The 16,065-nt window shown below is 40.0% G+C and overlaps 1 pseudogene; it reads right to left on the bottom strand.

Annotated features, from left to right (window-relative positions):
- Positions 1–740: 740 nt before the first annotated feature.
- On the bottom strand, positions 741–10,993 carry LOC113930487 (annotated as a pseudogene).
- Positions 10,994–16,065: the final 5,072 nt, after the last annotated feature.

Genomic DNA, 16,065 nt, shown 5'->3' with positions numbered 1-16,065 from the left:
GTTAATCATACATTATATATGCTTTATGTATAGCTACTGTCATACAGCATATTTCTAAGATACATCCATCTAATTAAATGTATCAGTAATTCCTTTTTTTTAATCACTTAGTACTATTCCATTGGACAAATACACCTCAATTTGTTTACACATTCACAATTTGGTGAGAAATATTTGGATTTTCCCCCAATTTTTGGCAATTATGAATAAAGCTGCTGTGAAATTTTATCACAGTAGAGTTGATTTTTAAATTATGGCAAACATACCAGGAGCAAAATAGCAGACGAGGAAGCTCCAACTCCTCATTCCCCCATGCAAATATTAAAACACCAACAGAAAATGGCTGAACATATGTTTTGTGAGAAGACAGGGATTCTTTTAACTTAAGTATTTACCTAGGCTTGAAATTGTGGGATTCTATGGAAAATGTATGTTTTACTCAATAAGAAATAGCTAAAATGATATCCAAACTGATAGTAGCATTTTATTAAAAAAAATTTTTTTAGACAGAATGTGTTTTACAGGCAAACAATGAGCAGGTTAATGAACCATATAACTTTCTTTACTTCAGACTAACATTCAAGAAAGATGAACCCAAAATGCATCCTCTTATACTGACCAACAGAACTAAGTACAAATGAAGTCCATGGTGTACCCCGTTAGCATGTTGCACTGTATGTTAAGAAAATGAGCCCTGCCCCGCCTTGAGCCCTGGCCCCTTGGCAAACACAGAACGATGATTATGAAATGTGAGACGATGATACTGTCAGGTAAGAACTTCTTTTCATGCAGTCAACTGCCATAGAGGTGGCACTGAAAACCCCACAGTGCCCACAGCCAAACTCAGTTAGCGGTGGTCCGCTGGTGATGTCATTATGCTCCTTCCACAATATCAGGGGAATCCTGTGGTCAGACATGCTGGTGGCAAAGCCCAAGCTCAAAGTCCAGGCCCAAAGCCCAAGCCCATCCAATCCATTGAGCCAGGATGCTTCGTCTGCTAGGAAGCTCGAGCCTCTCCTTGATTTCCCATACTCTGGCAGAGGCCAGCGGCTAATCAGGCTGTCTGTCTGCAAGTCCATGGTAGCGGTTGTCAAACAGCAGGGCAAAGATATCTCCAAAGCCAAGCAAGGCCAAGTTCGCTATCTCAGGAGTCCGATGACCCTGAGAATATCACAACTGACAAAGTCCTGTAGTGCCAAACTACAGACACTGTATTTGCCATCATACTGAAGTCTTGGCTGTGGGCAGATACTTCTAGCCTCAGAGACAGACAATGTCTTTAAGCACTTGCAGTTGATTTCTCGCCCACTTGGCCAAATCCTGATCTCATAGTTGCCCACACTTCAGAGTATGTAGTCTCCAGGGCTGTGCAAAAGAGACTTGACTTCACATTCGTGCAGAATCACCTTGGTGACCCATTCCGTGTGCTGCTGAGTGTGTTCAGGCTTGTTCCAGAACATAAAGCCCATATTTTCACAGTGAAATCTTCAGAGCAACTTACCAAGATATCCAGTTCATCCTTGTGGTTACCACTAAACATCACCCCTGTGTGACCCTGGAAGTGCTGGGTCCTGGCTTCCGGAACCCCATGCCCAGCAGGCCACAGTGTTGTCAAAGGAGCCCGTCCCAAGCTCCCAAGCTTCTGCTTATCACACTTGACTGCTGTGCAACTGTGAGTCTGGATGCCATCAATGCACTACCCTGTGCTCACATCCCACAGCTTTGCAGACAAGCTGTCTGACCCTGTGCAGAGAAATCCAACTTTGTTGTCAAGTGCATACACTCTGGCAGTGTGTCCCATCAATGATGAGGGCTCAAAGGCTTCAAGGTTCCAATTGCTTCATTCTCAAATAGGCCTTCAAGCAAACCTTCTTCCAGGGCAAGACGTCCTGAACAGAATCACCTACGTGCCAGCCCAAATTTTTACAGGCAGTCTGAGGATCAAGCCATTTTAACAAATAAAAACTCAGCTCCAGGGGAAGGAGTTTGAGGAAGTCTCCCAAGTCATTGGAGAGATGCCAGAGTTGGACTGCCCTGCTCTGACTAATCAGGTGATCCAGAGTTTCATTTTCCTGCCAGTCCCTCTGAGAAAGAAATGTAACAGGAATGTTACCAAGCCACCCCTCGAAGTCCCTTCTCTCCAAAAAGTTATGGAGAAATTGACCTGAGCGAGCGCTGCAGGGGCCGGGAACCTCTTGCCAAGCTCACACCAACTAGGTGCGCTGGGCTGCTAGAGCCTTCCAGCAGCAGGTGCACTGGGCAGCCCTGGCACCTGCAGGGAGAGAAAGACAAAGGGCCCTGGCACCCGTAGCAGCATTTGAAACTTCCACCAGCAATGCGGGAGAGTTCCAGTTGTTGCAAATACTTGCCGAATATGGAATTTAGGGCCTTTTAAAAATGTTAACCATTCTGTGGCTGTGTTGCCATTTCTTTTTTTTTTTTTAAGATTTTATTTATTTATTTATTTATTTATTATTTATTTGAGAGAGAGAAAGAGAGAGAGAGCATGAGAGGGGGGAGGGTCCGAGGGAGAAGCAGACTCCCCGCTGAGCAGGGAGCCCGATGCGGGACTCGATCCTGGGACTCCAAGATCATGACCCGAGCCGGAGGCAGTCGCTTAACCAACTGAGCCACCCAGGCGCCCTGTGTTGCCATTTCTCATCGTGGTTTTAATTTGCATGTTCTCTAGGAGTAGCCGATGCCGATTATGTCCTTACTACTATATGTACATATAAACTATTTTTATATTTTTATATTTTTTTATATTTTTGTATTTTTATATATGTATTATATTTTACTATATATATAATTTTTAATTGTTCAACTATTTTGCCCATTGTATTAGTGAGTTGTCTTTTTTTTTTAGTGAGTTGTCTTCTTAATAAAGAATTGTAAGTGTTCTTTTTATATTTTGGTTAAGATGTTCTTTTTAAGATATATATATTCAAATATATTTTCTTATTCAGTGGCTTGCCTTTTCACTTATTTTTTTTAAGATTTTTTATTTATTTACTGGGTGGGGGGAGAGAGTACAAGCACGCAGAGCAGCAAGCAGAGGGAGAGGGAGAGGGAGAAGCAGGCTCTGCACTGAACAGAGAGCCAGACGTGGGACTCGATCCCAGGATCCCGGGATCATGACCTGAGCCAAAGGCAGGCGCTTAACCGACTGAGCCACCCAGGTGCCCTGCTTTCTCACTTTCTTAATGGCACCTTTAAAGACATAAAAGTATAATTTTGAGGAAGTCAAATTTGTTAACTTTTTTCTCTTTTATAGCTTGTGCTTTTTGTGACCCATTTTTTGCCCGTGCCAAGAAAATCTGTTTATTTGTCTAAGGCTAGATAAAAATTTCTCCCCAAATTGTTGGCTCACATGTTCTGTGGGACAGGAATGAACAGTGGGCTTAGTAGAGATGCCTTGTCCTTACTTCATGATGTCTGGGCGCCCAGATGGCAGACCCAAAACCTGAGTATTATAATCTTCTGATGACACTTATACTAATGTGTAAGTTAATGCTGACTATCCACTGAGACCTTAGTTTGGATTTTCAGCTGGGTGCTCGCTTTGGCAGCACATATACTAAAATTGGATTTTCAGTTGGTAAGCCTACATATGGCCTCTCCATGTGACCTGGAGTTCCTCAGAACATGGTGTCTGGGTTTCAAGGGCAGAAAAAGGAGGAACAGATCTAAACTATATCCTTTTTATGATCTACCCAGAAATCATATAACATTATTTCTACTACCCTGTATTGGTCAGAGAAGTTACAGTTTCCTACCCAGATTTAACAGAAAGAGGACAGAAACCTCAAGTCTCAGAGGGAGGAGATGTCACTCACATTGTCACAAATCTGTGGCATATATTTGTCATGGATCTATCATCTACCATGGTCTGTCCTCTGGTCAAAATAATTCACATTCTTCCTATGTGCAAAATTCACATGGTGCCTCTTCCCAAACCCCCAGACTCTCATCCCATTAAGTAACAGGTTCAATCTTAAGACCCAGGATCTCACCTAGATTTGTACTATGTTGGATGAGGCTGCTCAGCTCTTGCACCTCACGTACATGTGGTCAGGTATAGCTCCTCTTGATTTGAAAATCCTGTGAAGAGATGTTATCTGTCACTCACACCCCCATGCAAACATACACACACCAACATGAAATGTTTGACAGGCATAGATCCTCCTTTGCAAAGGGAGAAAAGCACGAGGCATGTTGGAGTCAATGGTCAGTAACAATTTAGAAATCCAGTTAGGTACATGTTGCTAGTTCCCTGATTAGTGTTCAGTCCTACTGCTTGGGAATGATTCACCAAAGCTTTTGTTCATCCTTCCTTTTCAATAAAAAGTGGGATATGTTTATAGCTGACTTCTCTTTTTTCTCACCATGCTTCCTACTCATAAACGTTGGGGCTACAGGGCACCTGGGTGGCTCAGTCGGTTCAGCATCTGCCTTCAGCTCAGGTCATGATTCCAGGGTCCTGGGATTGAGTCCCATGTCGGGCTCCCTGCTCAGTGGGGAGACTGCTTCTCCCTCTCCCTCCACCTGCCGCTCTGCCTGCTTATGCTCTCTTTCTCTCTCTGCCAAATAAATAAGTAAAATCTTAAAAAAAAAAAACGTCGGGATTACAAAAATTTATTTTAATTTTGTAGTCCAAGCTGATATGTCTTTCAAAAACATAGTGACTTTCTTATGAATCAATACATAATCTTCTCCATTAACAAGAGCCACACTTATAAATCTCTTTGAGTTTAGCCCTGCTTTATTTGGGCATCCCCTACGACTTCTGAGGAATACTGAATGCTCTTTAGATCTTGCAAACTCCATTGTTAAATTGAGAAGATTTGTGACACAAGTCTGTAAAGACCTTTAAGGGAGCTTTTGTTCAACTAAATGATCCTTGGAGGTACCACATTAGATTTTTCTTTGGTCTTACAAAGGATCTTATAATCTTACTATGCATTTTCTCTTTTCTCTGAAACCCTTCTTTAAATCTAGAATCTTGGAAAGCCTGCAAGTAACAGTTTTTGAACCTTCCTTTGTATTTAACCGTTAAATAGTTCTTCCTTTGAGTTATTTCTCTAACATTTTCCTGTAAGCAACAAGAAGTTAGATGGCCCCTTTGATACTTGGCCTCAAATCTCCTTAGTTGCATCATTCGATTTATTACATATAGTTTCCATTTTCCAGATATCTGCAGGTGACATTGTGTCTAAACTTACCGCCACTACAGAACAAGGTTTTCCTTTGCTCCATGTTCCAGTAACAAATTCCTTCTTTCCTTTAAGCCTTAAATGACACATTTTATGATGGCCTTGACGCTTCCACTGATAATCTGAAGGCTTTTCCAACTTTGGCCTAATATCTGGGGCTCAAAACACTGCCACGTTAGGTTTCCCTTTTATGGTGGCATCTCCATGTAACAGATATCTTCAGTTAGTATGGCTGTGTGACAAATTAGCCCACCACATATGATGTAAAGCAACTTTTGATTGTGACTCATGGATTTCACGGGTCAGGAATTCAAACAGGGGAAAAGTGGGGATATTTTTTTCTCTGTTCCGTGGTGTCTGGGGCCTCAGCTGGAAAACAACATTACTGTACATAGAATTTTTTGCACCCTGCTCCAAATAATCTTAGCCCCTCCTACTGCCCTGGTCGTATTTCTTCATTTTGGAGTCAGGAGGGGTGGCTGTGTTGGGAGCAGCCCCATGTTAACACTATGGATTTCACTGTTCTTACTAAGATTCAGTACATTTTCTTGAACATTTCTTACATTGTTTAATGCCTTTGACAAAATTCCAGAGTCTTTAAATCGTAGTTGCTGTTTTCTTTTCTTTTTTTTTTTTAATAGTTTTGTCCATTTTTAGTACTGCTTTTCCAGGACAGGAATTACCAAGATCCTCATTCAGCCATACTGGAAGTCCCCCCCAACCCCTGCTTTCTTCACCTTCATTTTTGAAAGAAATTTCCGCTGAGTAAAGAATTTGTGCTCCACTGTGTTCTAGCTCATATTATTTTCAATAAGAAAGCTACCACTGTCTTTATCTTTGTTCTGGAGCATAAACTAAGTATGTTCTTTCCTCTAAACGCTTTTAAGATTTTCTCTTTATTGATGGGTTTACATGATTTGATCACAGCATAATTTAGGGTCACTTTCTTCATGTGTCTTGTGCTTAGAGTTCATTCAACTTCCTGAAACTATAAGTTGATTATTTTCATCAATATTGGAGCCATTAATTCAAATATTCTTTCCATTCCCCCACTTTCTCCTTTCCTTCAGGGACTCCAATTCCACATACACTGGCATCTTGGATTTTTTTTTTTATAGTGCATGTATGCCTTATTCATTTTTCCCCTCTGCTTCATTTCAGATAGTTTCCATTATAACATTTGCATTCACTAATCATTTATTCTGTACTGTCTGCTCTGCTGTTAATAATAGTCAGTGTATTTTTTATCTTAGACATTGGGATTTTTATCTCTAGGAATTTTATTAGAGTCTATTTGTATTTTTCATGTCTCTATGTAATATATTCAATTTTTCTGTAGCTTCTTGAAGATATGGAAACTATACTAATAACCATTTTCCTGTCTTTGTCTATAATCTATAATGTCAATTTGGGGTCATTTATGATTGATAAATGTTTCTTATTGTTACATTACTATGTTCCTTATTCATTGCATGCTTGTTAATTTTGGCTGGATAACAGCCGTTGTGAATTTCTTCTTGTTTGGTGATGGATATGTTGGCATTCTTTTTTTTTTTTTTAAAGATTTTATTTATTTGACAGAGAGAGTACAAGCAGAGGGAGAGAGAGGGAGAAGCAGGCTCCCTGCTGAGCAAGGAGCCCGATGTGGGACTCGATCCCAGGACCCTGGGATCATGACCAGGGCCGAAGGCAGCTGCTTAACCGACTGAGCCACCCAGGCATCCCAGATATGTTGGCATTCTTAAAAATATTCTTGAGCTTCATTCTGGGGCATAGTTAAGTTACATGGGAAAAGTTTGATCACTTTGGGTATTGTTTTTATTATTAGGTGACACCAAAGCAGTGTTTAGTCTAGCATTGCTTTTTCCTATTCCTGAGGTAAAAACAAAAACAAAACAAACAAACAACAAACTTCTTCAGTGCTCTGAATTACGAGATTGAGATTGTTCACTCTGGATGGTGGGAATGGGCTTTATGCCTAGCTTATATAAGCTCTGAAGACTGTTTTCTGTAATTCTTTTGGATGATTCTTTCTGCAACCTCACACATATGCAATGATCAATATTTAGCTAAATACTCTAGGAGAGGGGCTCTTTGGGTGGCTCAGCCGGTTAAACATCTGCCTTCGACTCAGGTCATGATCCCAGGGTGCAGGGATCGAGCCCTGTGTTGGGCTCCCTGCTCAGTGGGGAGCTTGCTTCTCCCTTACCCTCTGCTCCTCCCCACCCCACTCATACTCTCTCTCTCTCTCCTCTCAAGTAAACAAATAAAATCTTAAAAAAAAAAAACAAACCCAAACTCCAGGAGATTTCTTTGCAGATACCAAGTTCTTTCTCTGTGCAGTTCTCTCTTCGTCACTACTTGTCCCTATGAATTCTAGCTGCCTTGGCCTCCCCAGCCTCCCAGCTCTATCTCTTCAACTCAGGGAGACTGCTGTGTTCCACCTGAGTCCCCCATCCTATTCTCTAGGCAGTACTTGGGCAATATTAGGGAACAGATTATTTCTTCTCCGATTCTTGGAGATCAATGTCCATCATTACCCAGGGTCCAGTATGTGGAGGACCAATTTTAATATTCTCATGTGGTTTATTTGTTGTTTCAGGTGGTAAGTTAATGATCAATGTAACTCTTGTATTCACCCACATAGTCTTCATATTTATTGCTCTAGATTCTTTTATATAATTTTAAATTGCTACTGATATAATTTTTCCTTCAATCTGAAGAACTTCCTTTAACTAGTTTTTGTAATGCATGACCACTGACACTGAATTATTGCAGCTTTTGTTTGACTGATTTTGTGTTTTCATTGTGCCTTCTTTTTTAAAGAATATTTTCGCTGGTATAAAAGGCTAGGCTAACATTTTTTTGTTTCTTTCAGCACTTACTGAAAATTTCACTGTCTTCTGGCATGCATTTTTTTTTTTCTGATCAAATATCTGCCATCTTTTAAAAAGAATTTTTTCTCGGGGTACCTGGGTGGTGCAGTTGGTTGAGCGTCTGACTCTTGATTTCAGCTCAGGTGGTGATCTCAAGATCATGAGATTGAGCCCCGCATGGAGCTCTGCACTCAGCACGGAGTCTGCTTGAGATTTTCTCTCTCCTTCTGCCTCTGCCCCTCCTGCTCGTGCTCTCTCGCTCTCTAAAATAAATTAATTAATTAAAAAAAAGGATTTTTTTCTCTTTGTGTATTCATCTTTCTTTTGGTTGATTGAATGATTTTTTCTTTGTTACTAGTTTTCACCTATTTGATCACGATGTGCTTTGGTGGTGGTGTTTTTTTTTTCCTGCTTGAAGTTTGCTGAGATTCTTGGATCTGTGTTCATACTTCTCAAACTTGGAAAAGCTTCACTTCTGATATTACAATTATACGTATGTTAACCAGATTCCCTGATGGTCTGCAAACTTTATTCATTATTTTCTCTCACTGTAGTTCAGTTTGGACAGTTTCTATCTCTACATCTTAAAGAGCCTATCCTTTATTCTTCAATATTTAACTCACTGCTTTTCTCTTCCAGTAACGCTTTCGTTCTCAATAGTATATTGCTCAGCACTAGAATATTCATTTGGTTCTTTTTGTAGCACTGGTTTCTCTCCTCATTTTCATGTGTTTCTGGAATTCCTTGGGCATATGTATAACAGCTGCTTAAAATGTTTGTCTGCAAATTCTACCATCTCTCTAATTTCTGGGTCTGTTCTTATTGACTTATTTCCATTCAAGTTATAGGTCACACTTTCCTGCCTCTTCGCATGTCTATTAATAGGAATTGGATGCTTCCACAGTGTGAAGTTTACGTTGCCAAGTACTGGAAATTTGTTATCTTGCTTTAGCCAGTGTTGGATTGTGTTATGACTGGCATTAAGTGTACTTTTGGATCAGCTTGATTCTTTTGAAGCCAGTTTTAGGCTTTGTGGCATCGGTCTAGGATGGCATTTACTCCAGGGCTTTTATAGTCCTATTTCTAAGGTTGACACTTGCGGGATTCTTAACTAAATTATTTAGATGTGCAGCAAATTTCACACTAGCTGCTGAGAATTTGACTATTTCGCCACCCTGGGAAAGCTCTGAGAATTGTTCGTCTCAGAGCTATTTTATTTTGATTTCACCATGGATTTCCACCTTCTTTGTAGGTGTCTTAGTATTGTGCTACAGACTCAAGGAATCATCTACAAATACTCTAGAATACTTTCTTTGAATAGGTCCCTCTTGTTCACAAATTTCAGGGACCTCAGCCTTCCCTAAGGCCAATATCTGTCTTCTCAAATCAGTAAAAATGTCTATTCTCTGCCTAGCTTTCTATTCCTTGTTCTCCAGGAAGAGAGACAAAATGATCATAAAGCTCATCTCATTGCTTTCACTTCTCTCCAGGGAAAAAGTCTTTCGCTTTCTATTGTCTAATGTTTGTAGACAGTTTTTAAAAACATTGCCCAGGGATTCCTGGGTGGCTCAGTCGGTTAAGAATCTGCCCTTGGCTCAGGTCATGATCCCAGGGTCCTGACATCGAGTCCTGCATCAGGCTCCTTGCTCAGTGGGGAGCCTGCTTCTCCCTCTGCCTGCCGCTCCCCCTGCTTGTGCATGCTCTCTCTCTCTCTGACAAATAAATAAATAAAATCTTTAAAAAAAATTGCCCAGTTTTCTAGTTGTCTTAGAAGGACTAGTACCTGTTACTCCATCATATTAGAAGCAGAAAATGGAATCTAACCTGTAAAAATTTCTCTTGTAATTTGTTTGATTGTAAATTGTATTTTCTAGTTTTTTTGATATTGGTACATAGAAATGAACTTTAATGTTTTACTATTACATCCAACAACCTTACTTTTCTAAGACAGTTCTGATCATTTATCTGTGGTTACTTTTTCTAGTTTCCTATATAGACCATTTTATCATGTGTAAATAATAACTTTTTGTTTTGAGCTTTCCAAAACTTACATTTTGTGATTCCTTTTATTGTTTCCTACACTGCTAGGACCTCTGGCCCATGATAAATAAAAATACTGATAGTGAGTTCTGCTATCTTGTTCCTGATTTTAAAGTAAACACTACTACTGTTCTGCCATAATGTCTGATGTGTTGTATAGCATTCTCTTGAATACTCTATACTGCACTGAGGAAGTTTGCTTCTACCCCTTTGTATTTCTCAAGTGTGAAAAATATGGCTCCTCAGATCACCAGGAGTCAGAAACAAGCTCCAGACCAATTGGTTAGCAAGTAAAGGCTGTGATAAGAACTCCTAACTCTACTTAAGTTAACCAGGACAAGAAAGGTCAAAAATCAATGAATCAATGTTGATGTCCCCAACAACAGTGTTCTGAATTTATCAGTAGTCTTAAGCCTGATATTAAATTTGGTTCCCAACAGTTGCTTAGGTAGCCCTGGCTTAGATGGGAAGTAGTATCAGGGTAAAGGCATCCCTAAGTCCTAGGAAGTAGTCATTATCGGCTAGCAGAGCAGTTGCTTGTGAGCTGTGATATAGTCAAACACGATCCTTCCGTTTGAGATCGCTAGATACACGGAGTGCAATTATCAACTTTATTTGCCAGCTGGCCAAACTGAACTATCGAGATAATGCTAGAAAAAAGATTCCATTCATTCTTCCTTCAGAAGATGTTTGCTCTGCCAGAAAATGTGTTAGAAACCGAGAAACCACAAGAGAATTAAGTTCACATGGTCGCTCTCTTTCCTCACAGAGCTTGACGTCTAACGGACTCATGGGCGATTTGGGTCTATAGTTGTCCTTTAGGGCTGTTCCATTTCCGTTCTGCAACACTTTCTTCCCATTCATGTGCCCATTCAGATGGTGCAGTGCCTGCCAGCCCAGATATCGGACTGTCCCTCTTTCTGCCTTCTACCCACTAAATAAATGTGTGTTATAAGCAGTTCACAGAGGTGCCCCAAATTCCTCTGTTCACCAATCACTTAGTGTCTCAGTAATTGTGTTCACTTTCCCCCTACCAGGCCATAAGAAGATCTCAATTTCAAACCAATTAGTAGTTAATTTCAAACAGTTTGGTAAGTGGTGTTTTTTACAGTTTTTTTTTCTAATTCCCATATAGTTAACACACAGTGTTATACGAATTTCAGGTGTACAATATAATGATTCAACAATTCCATAAATTACTCAGTGCTCATGAAGGTAAGTGTACTCTTAATCACCTCCACCTCTTTCACTCATCCCCCCACCCCCCGCCCCTCCGGTGACCATCAGTTTGCTCTCTATAGGGAAGAGTCTCTTTTCTGGTTCGTCTCTTTTTTACTTTGTTTGCTTTGATTACTGATTCCATTTCATTGCTGGTAATCAGCCTGTTCCAATTGTCTGTTACTTCCTGATTCAGTTTAGGGAGGTTGTATGTTTTTAGGAGTTTATCCATTTCTTCTAAGTTGTCCAATTTGTTTGGCATATCATTTTCCATAATATGCTCTTAGAATCTTTTATTTCTGTGATATCGGTTGTTATACCTCCTCTTTCATTTGTGATTTTGTTTATTTGAATCCTCTCTCTCTCTCTCTTTTTTTTGATGAGTCTGCCTAGAGCTTTACCCATTTTGTTGATCTTCTCAAAGAACCAGCTCTTGGTCTCATTGATCTGTTCTATTGTTTTTCAGTTTCTATTTCATTTATTTGTGCTCTAGTCTTTATTATTTCCTTCCTTCTACTGGTTTTACATTGTTTGTTCTTTTTCTACCTCCTTTAGGTGGAAGGTTAGGTTGTTTATCTGAGATTTTTCTTGTGTCTTGAGGTAGGCCTGTATTGCTATAAACTTCCCTCTTAGAACAGTTTTCACTGCCTGCCGATGATTTTGGACAATTGTGTTTTCCTTTTCATTTGTTTCCATGTATTTTTTAATTTCCTCTTTGATTTCATGGTTGACCCATTCATTGTTTAGTAGCATGTTATTTAACTTCCATGTGTATGTCTTCTTTCAGATTTTTCTCTTGTGGTTGATTTCTGGTTTCATAGTATTGTGGTGAGAAAAGAAGCATGGTATGACTTCAATCTTTTTTAATTTGTTGAGACTTTAACTGTGACCTAATATGTGATCTAGTCTGTAGAATGCTCCGTGGGCACTTGAGAAGAATGTGTATTCTGCTGTTTTAGGATGGAATGTTCTGAATATATCTTTTAGATCCATCTGGTCTAGTGTGTCATTCAAAGCCACTGTTTCCCTGTTTATTTCCTGTTTGGATGATCTATCAGTTGATGTAAATGGGATGTTAAAGTCCCTTACTATTATTGTATTATTATCTATTATTTCCCTCCTATTTTTGTTTTTAGCTGCTTTATATATTTGGGTTCTCCCATGTTGGATGCATAAATATTTAAATTTTGTATCTTCTTCTTGGATTGTTCCCTTTATGATTATGTAGTGTTCTTTGTCTCTTCTTACAGTCTGTTTTAAAGTCTATATTATCCAGGGGCGCCTGGGTGGTTCAGTCGGTAAGCGTCTGCCTTCTGCTCAGGTCATGATCCCAGGATCCTGGGATCGAGCCCCGCATCGGGTTCCCTGCTCCATGGGAAGCCTACTTCTCCCTCTCCCACTCCCCCTGCTTGTGTTCCCTCTCTCGCTGTGTCTCTCTCTGTCAAATAAATAAATAAAATCTTAAAAAAAATAATAAAGTCTATATTATCCAATATAAGTATTGCTACCCCAGCATTTTTTCAGTTCCATTTGCATGATAAATGTTTTCCATTTTTTCACTTTCAATCTGCATGTGTCTTTAGGTCTGGAATGAGTCTCTTGTAGATAGCATATAGATAGGTCTTGCATTTTTATACATTCCATCACCCTATGTCTCTTTTTTTAAATTTTATTTATTTATTTGACAGAGAGAGACATAGTGAGAGAGGGAAAACAAGCAGGGGGAGTGGGAGAGGGAGAGGGAGAAGCAGGCTTTCCGTGGAGCAGGGAGCCCGATGCGGGGCTCGATTCCAGGATCTTGTGATCATGACCTGAGCAGAAGGCAGACGCTTACCGACTTAGCCACCCAGGTGCCCCACCCTATGTCTTTTGACTGGAGCATTTAGTCCATTTACATTCAAAAGAGTTATTGATAGGTATGTACTTATTGCCATTTTGTTTCTTGTTTTATGGGTGTTTTTGTAGTTCTTTGTTCCTTTCTTCTCTTGCTCTCTTCTCTCACAGTTTGCTAGTTTTCTTTAGTGATATACTTGGATTCCTCTCTCTTTATTTTTTGCATATTGATTACTGGTTTTTCATTTGTGGTTACCACTAGGTTTATATAAATTTATTTTTGATGCTTTTGTGTTTCCTACTTTTCTTACTCCTACTTATAGTCTTTCCTTTCCACTCAGAGTCCCCTTTAACATTTCTTGTAGTGCTGGTGATGAATTCCTTTAATTTTTATTTCTATTTTTATTTCTATTTATTCTATTTTATTTCTATTCTTAATGATAACCTTCCTGGGTAGAGTATTCTTGGCTGCAGGTTTTTTTTTCTTTCACCACTTTGAATATATCATGTCATTCTCTTCTGGCCTGCAAAATTTCTGCTAAAAAATCAGCCTTATGGTGTTACCCTTCTATGTGACCGTTTTCTTTTCTCTTAGTGTTTTTTAAAATTCTCTCTTTATCACTACTTTTTGCCATTTTAATTACTATGTGTCTTGGTGTAGACGTCTTTGGCTTGATTTTGAGGGCTGTCTGTACCTCCTGCCTCTGGATTTCTGTTTCTAGATTTAGGAAGTTTTGGGCCATTATTTCTTTAAATAAATTTTCTGCCCTCTTTTCTCTCTCTTCTCCTTCTGAGATCCCTGTAAGGCAAATGTCATTATGCTTGATATGGATGATCTGACTGAGTTCCCTAAGTCCATTCTTATTTTTTATTATTATTTTTCTCTCACCCGTTCAGCTTGATTGCTTTCCATTACTCTGTCCTCCAAGTCACTGATATGTTCTGCTTTCTCTGGTTTATTTACTCTATCTCGTGTATTTTGAATTTCATTTATTGAGTTCTTCATCTCTAATTCATTCTTTTTTAATTTTTCTAATTTTTGTTAAGAACACCACTGATGTCCTCTACTCTTTTCTCAAGTCCGGTGAGTATCTCTATGACAATTACTTTAAATTCTTTATCAGGCATTTTACTTATCTCCGTTTCATTTAGGTCTCTTGCTGTGATTCTGCCCTGTTCTTTCATTTGGGACATATTCCTCTGTGCCCTCATTTTTTTCTGTCTATGTTTGTGTCTATGTGTTAGGAAGTTCAACTATGTCTCTTCCTCTTGAAAGTACTGTCCTTATGAGGAAGAGGTCATATAGTGCCCTGCAGTGCAATGTCCCTTGTTCACCAGAACCTGGAACTTCAGGGTGTCTAATAAGTGTGTTGCATGCACCCCGTTGCTGCTGCCGAGCTGCTTTTGCCTTCAGTTCAATTGTCTGCAATGGCTATCATTGCCTGTTGTGGCCAGAGTTTGGTACCTGTGTTGTTAGTGACCTAGTATAGGGCTGCTTTTGTTGTAAGTTGAGTCACACCAGGCATTTGCCAGAGATGCAGTTAGCACCAAACTGCAGGAGAACACAGCGGTGGGGCGGGGGGGGGGTGTCACTGTTAGCAAGTTAGGCAGCAAGTGTTGGCGTCACACTGGTTCCTGCAGGTGTCCGTGTGTCTAGGCTGGGGTATTAGAGAGGGAAATGGTGCCCTATAGCTCCTTTGTTCCTGGAGAAGTCCTGCAATGATCCCTACCCCTCTAGTGTGAGTACTCTGAGATTAGTAAACAAATCTCCCTCCCATACACCCTAAGTGTTTTTCAAACTGCTGCTTCTATGTTGTATCTCCGCAAGGCTGTTTGTGAAGCTGTCTCTTTAACTGCAGGGACTCAGTTTCCCCTTGCCCTCCTGGCTCTCCTATGAGCCTGTTGGTTTTTTGAAAAAAAAAAAGATTTTATTTATTTGAGAGAGAGAGGGGAGAGAAAGAGAAAGTGCGGGGGGGGTGCAGAGGGAGAAGCAGACTCCCCACTGAGCAGGGAGCCCACTCCGATCCCAGGACTCCGGGATCATGATCTGAGCTGAAGGTAGAGATTTAACTGACTGAGACACCCAGGCGCCCCGAGCCTGCTGATTTTTAAAGTTCCAGGTTTTAAGCCCTGCTGATTGTAAGAACTCATGAAATTTGGCCCCTCTGCTTTTCAAAGCCAAATGTTATGGGGATTCATCTTCCCCATGTGGGCTTGCCCGGGTGAGAGTCTGTTTCTCTCCTCTCTCCATGCCTACAGTGTCCCTCCCTCCCACGGACAGACCCACAGGTCCATTTAGCTCCTGATCATGTCTGTGCCCTTCCTACCCTCTTCAAGGTAGCTCTTCTCTACATTTAGATGTGGAGAGTTTGTTCTGCCAGTCTTTAGGGTGTTTTCTGGGTTATTTACACTGATATGGATGTTATCTAGTTGTATCCATGGAATGAGGGAAGCTTAAGGTCCTCCTACTCGGCCATCTTCCCTGGAAGTCTTAGAAACACTCTATGTCCTAACAAATTAGTGGCAATTTGAAAAAAATTATACACATAAATGAAAAGAAAATGTATATTTCACTTTCAAATAATCATAATTACTTACTTATTTGATACATGTTCCTGCACAACTTTTTAAACTTTTAAAATCAGATCGGATAACTTCATGTTCCACAATGGTTTTCACACAGTACTTGCTTTTTAATCACAAGAACTGCCAAAATCCCAGCAGAGTAAATGTATGATGCCATCAAAAACAATGTAGCACAATCTAATGTTGAAACTGTGAAATATCTTGAGCTAGGACTCCATGTGCTGACTGATATATGTCAAATATCATATTGTTTCCCTTCAAATTTTAAAAGTATCTCACAGCACCACTGTGAATTCCCT

This window comes from Zalophus californianus, chromosome X (assembly GCF_009762305.2).
Source record: "Zalophus californianus isolate mZalCal1 chromosome X, mZalCal1.pri.v2, whole genome shotgun sequence".
Taxonomy (NCBI): Eukaryota; Metazoa; Chordata; class Mammalia; order Carnivora; family Otariidae; genus Zalophus; species Zalophus californianus.
This window is presented reverse-complemented; position numbering and strand designations above follow the sequence as displayed.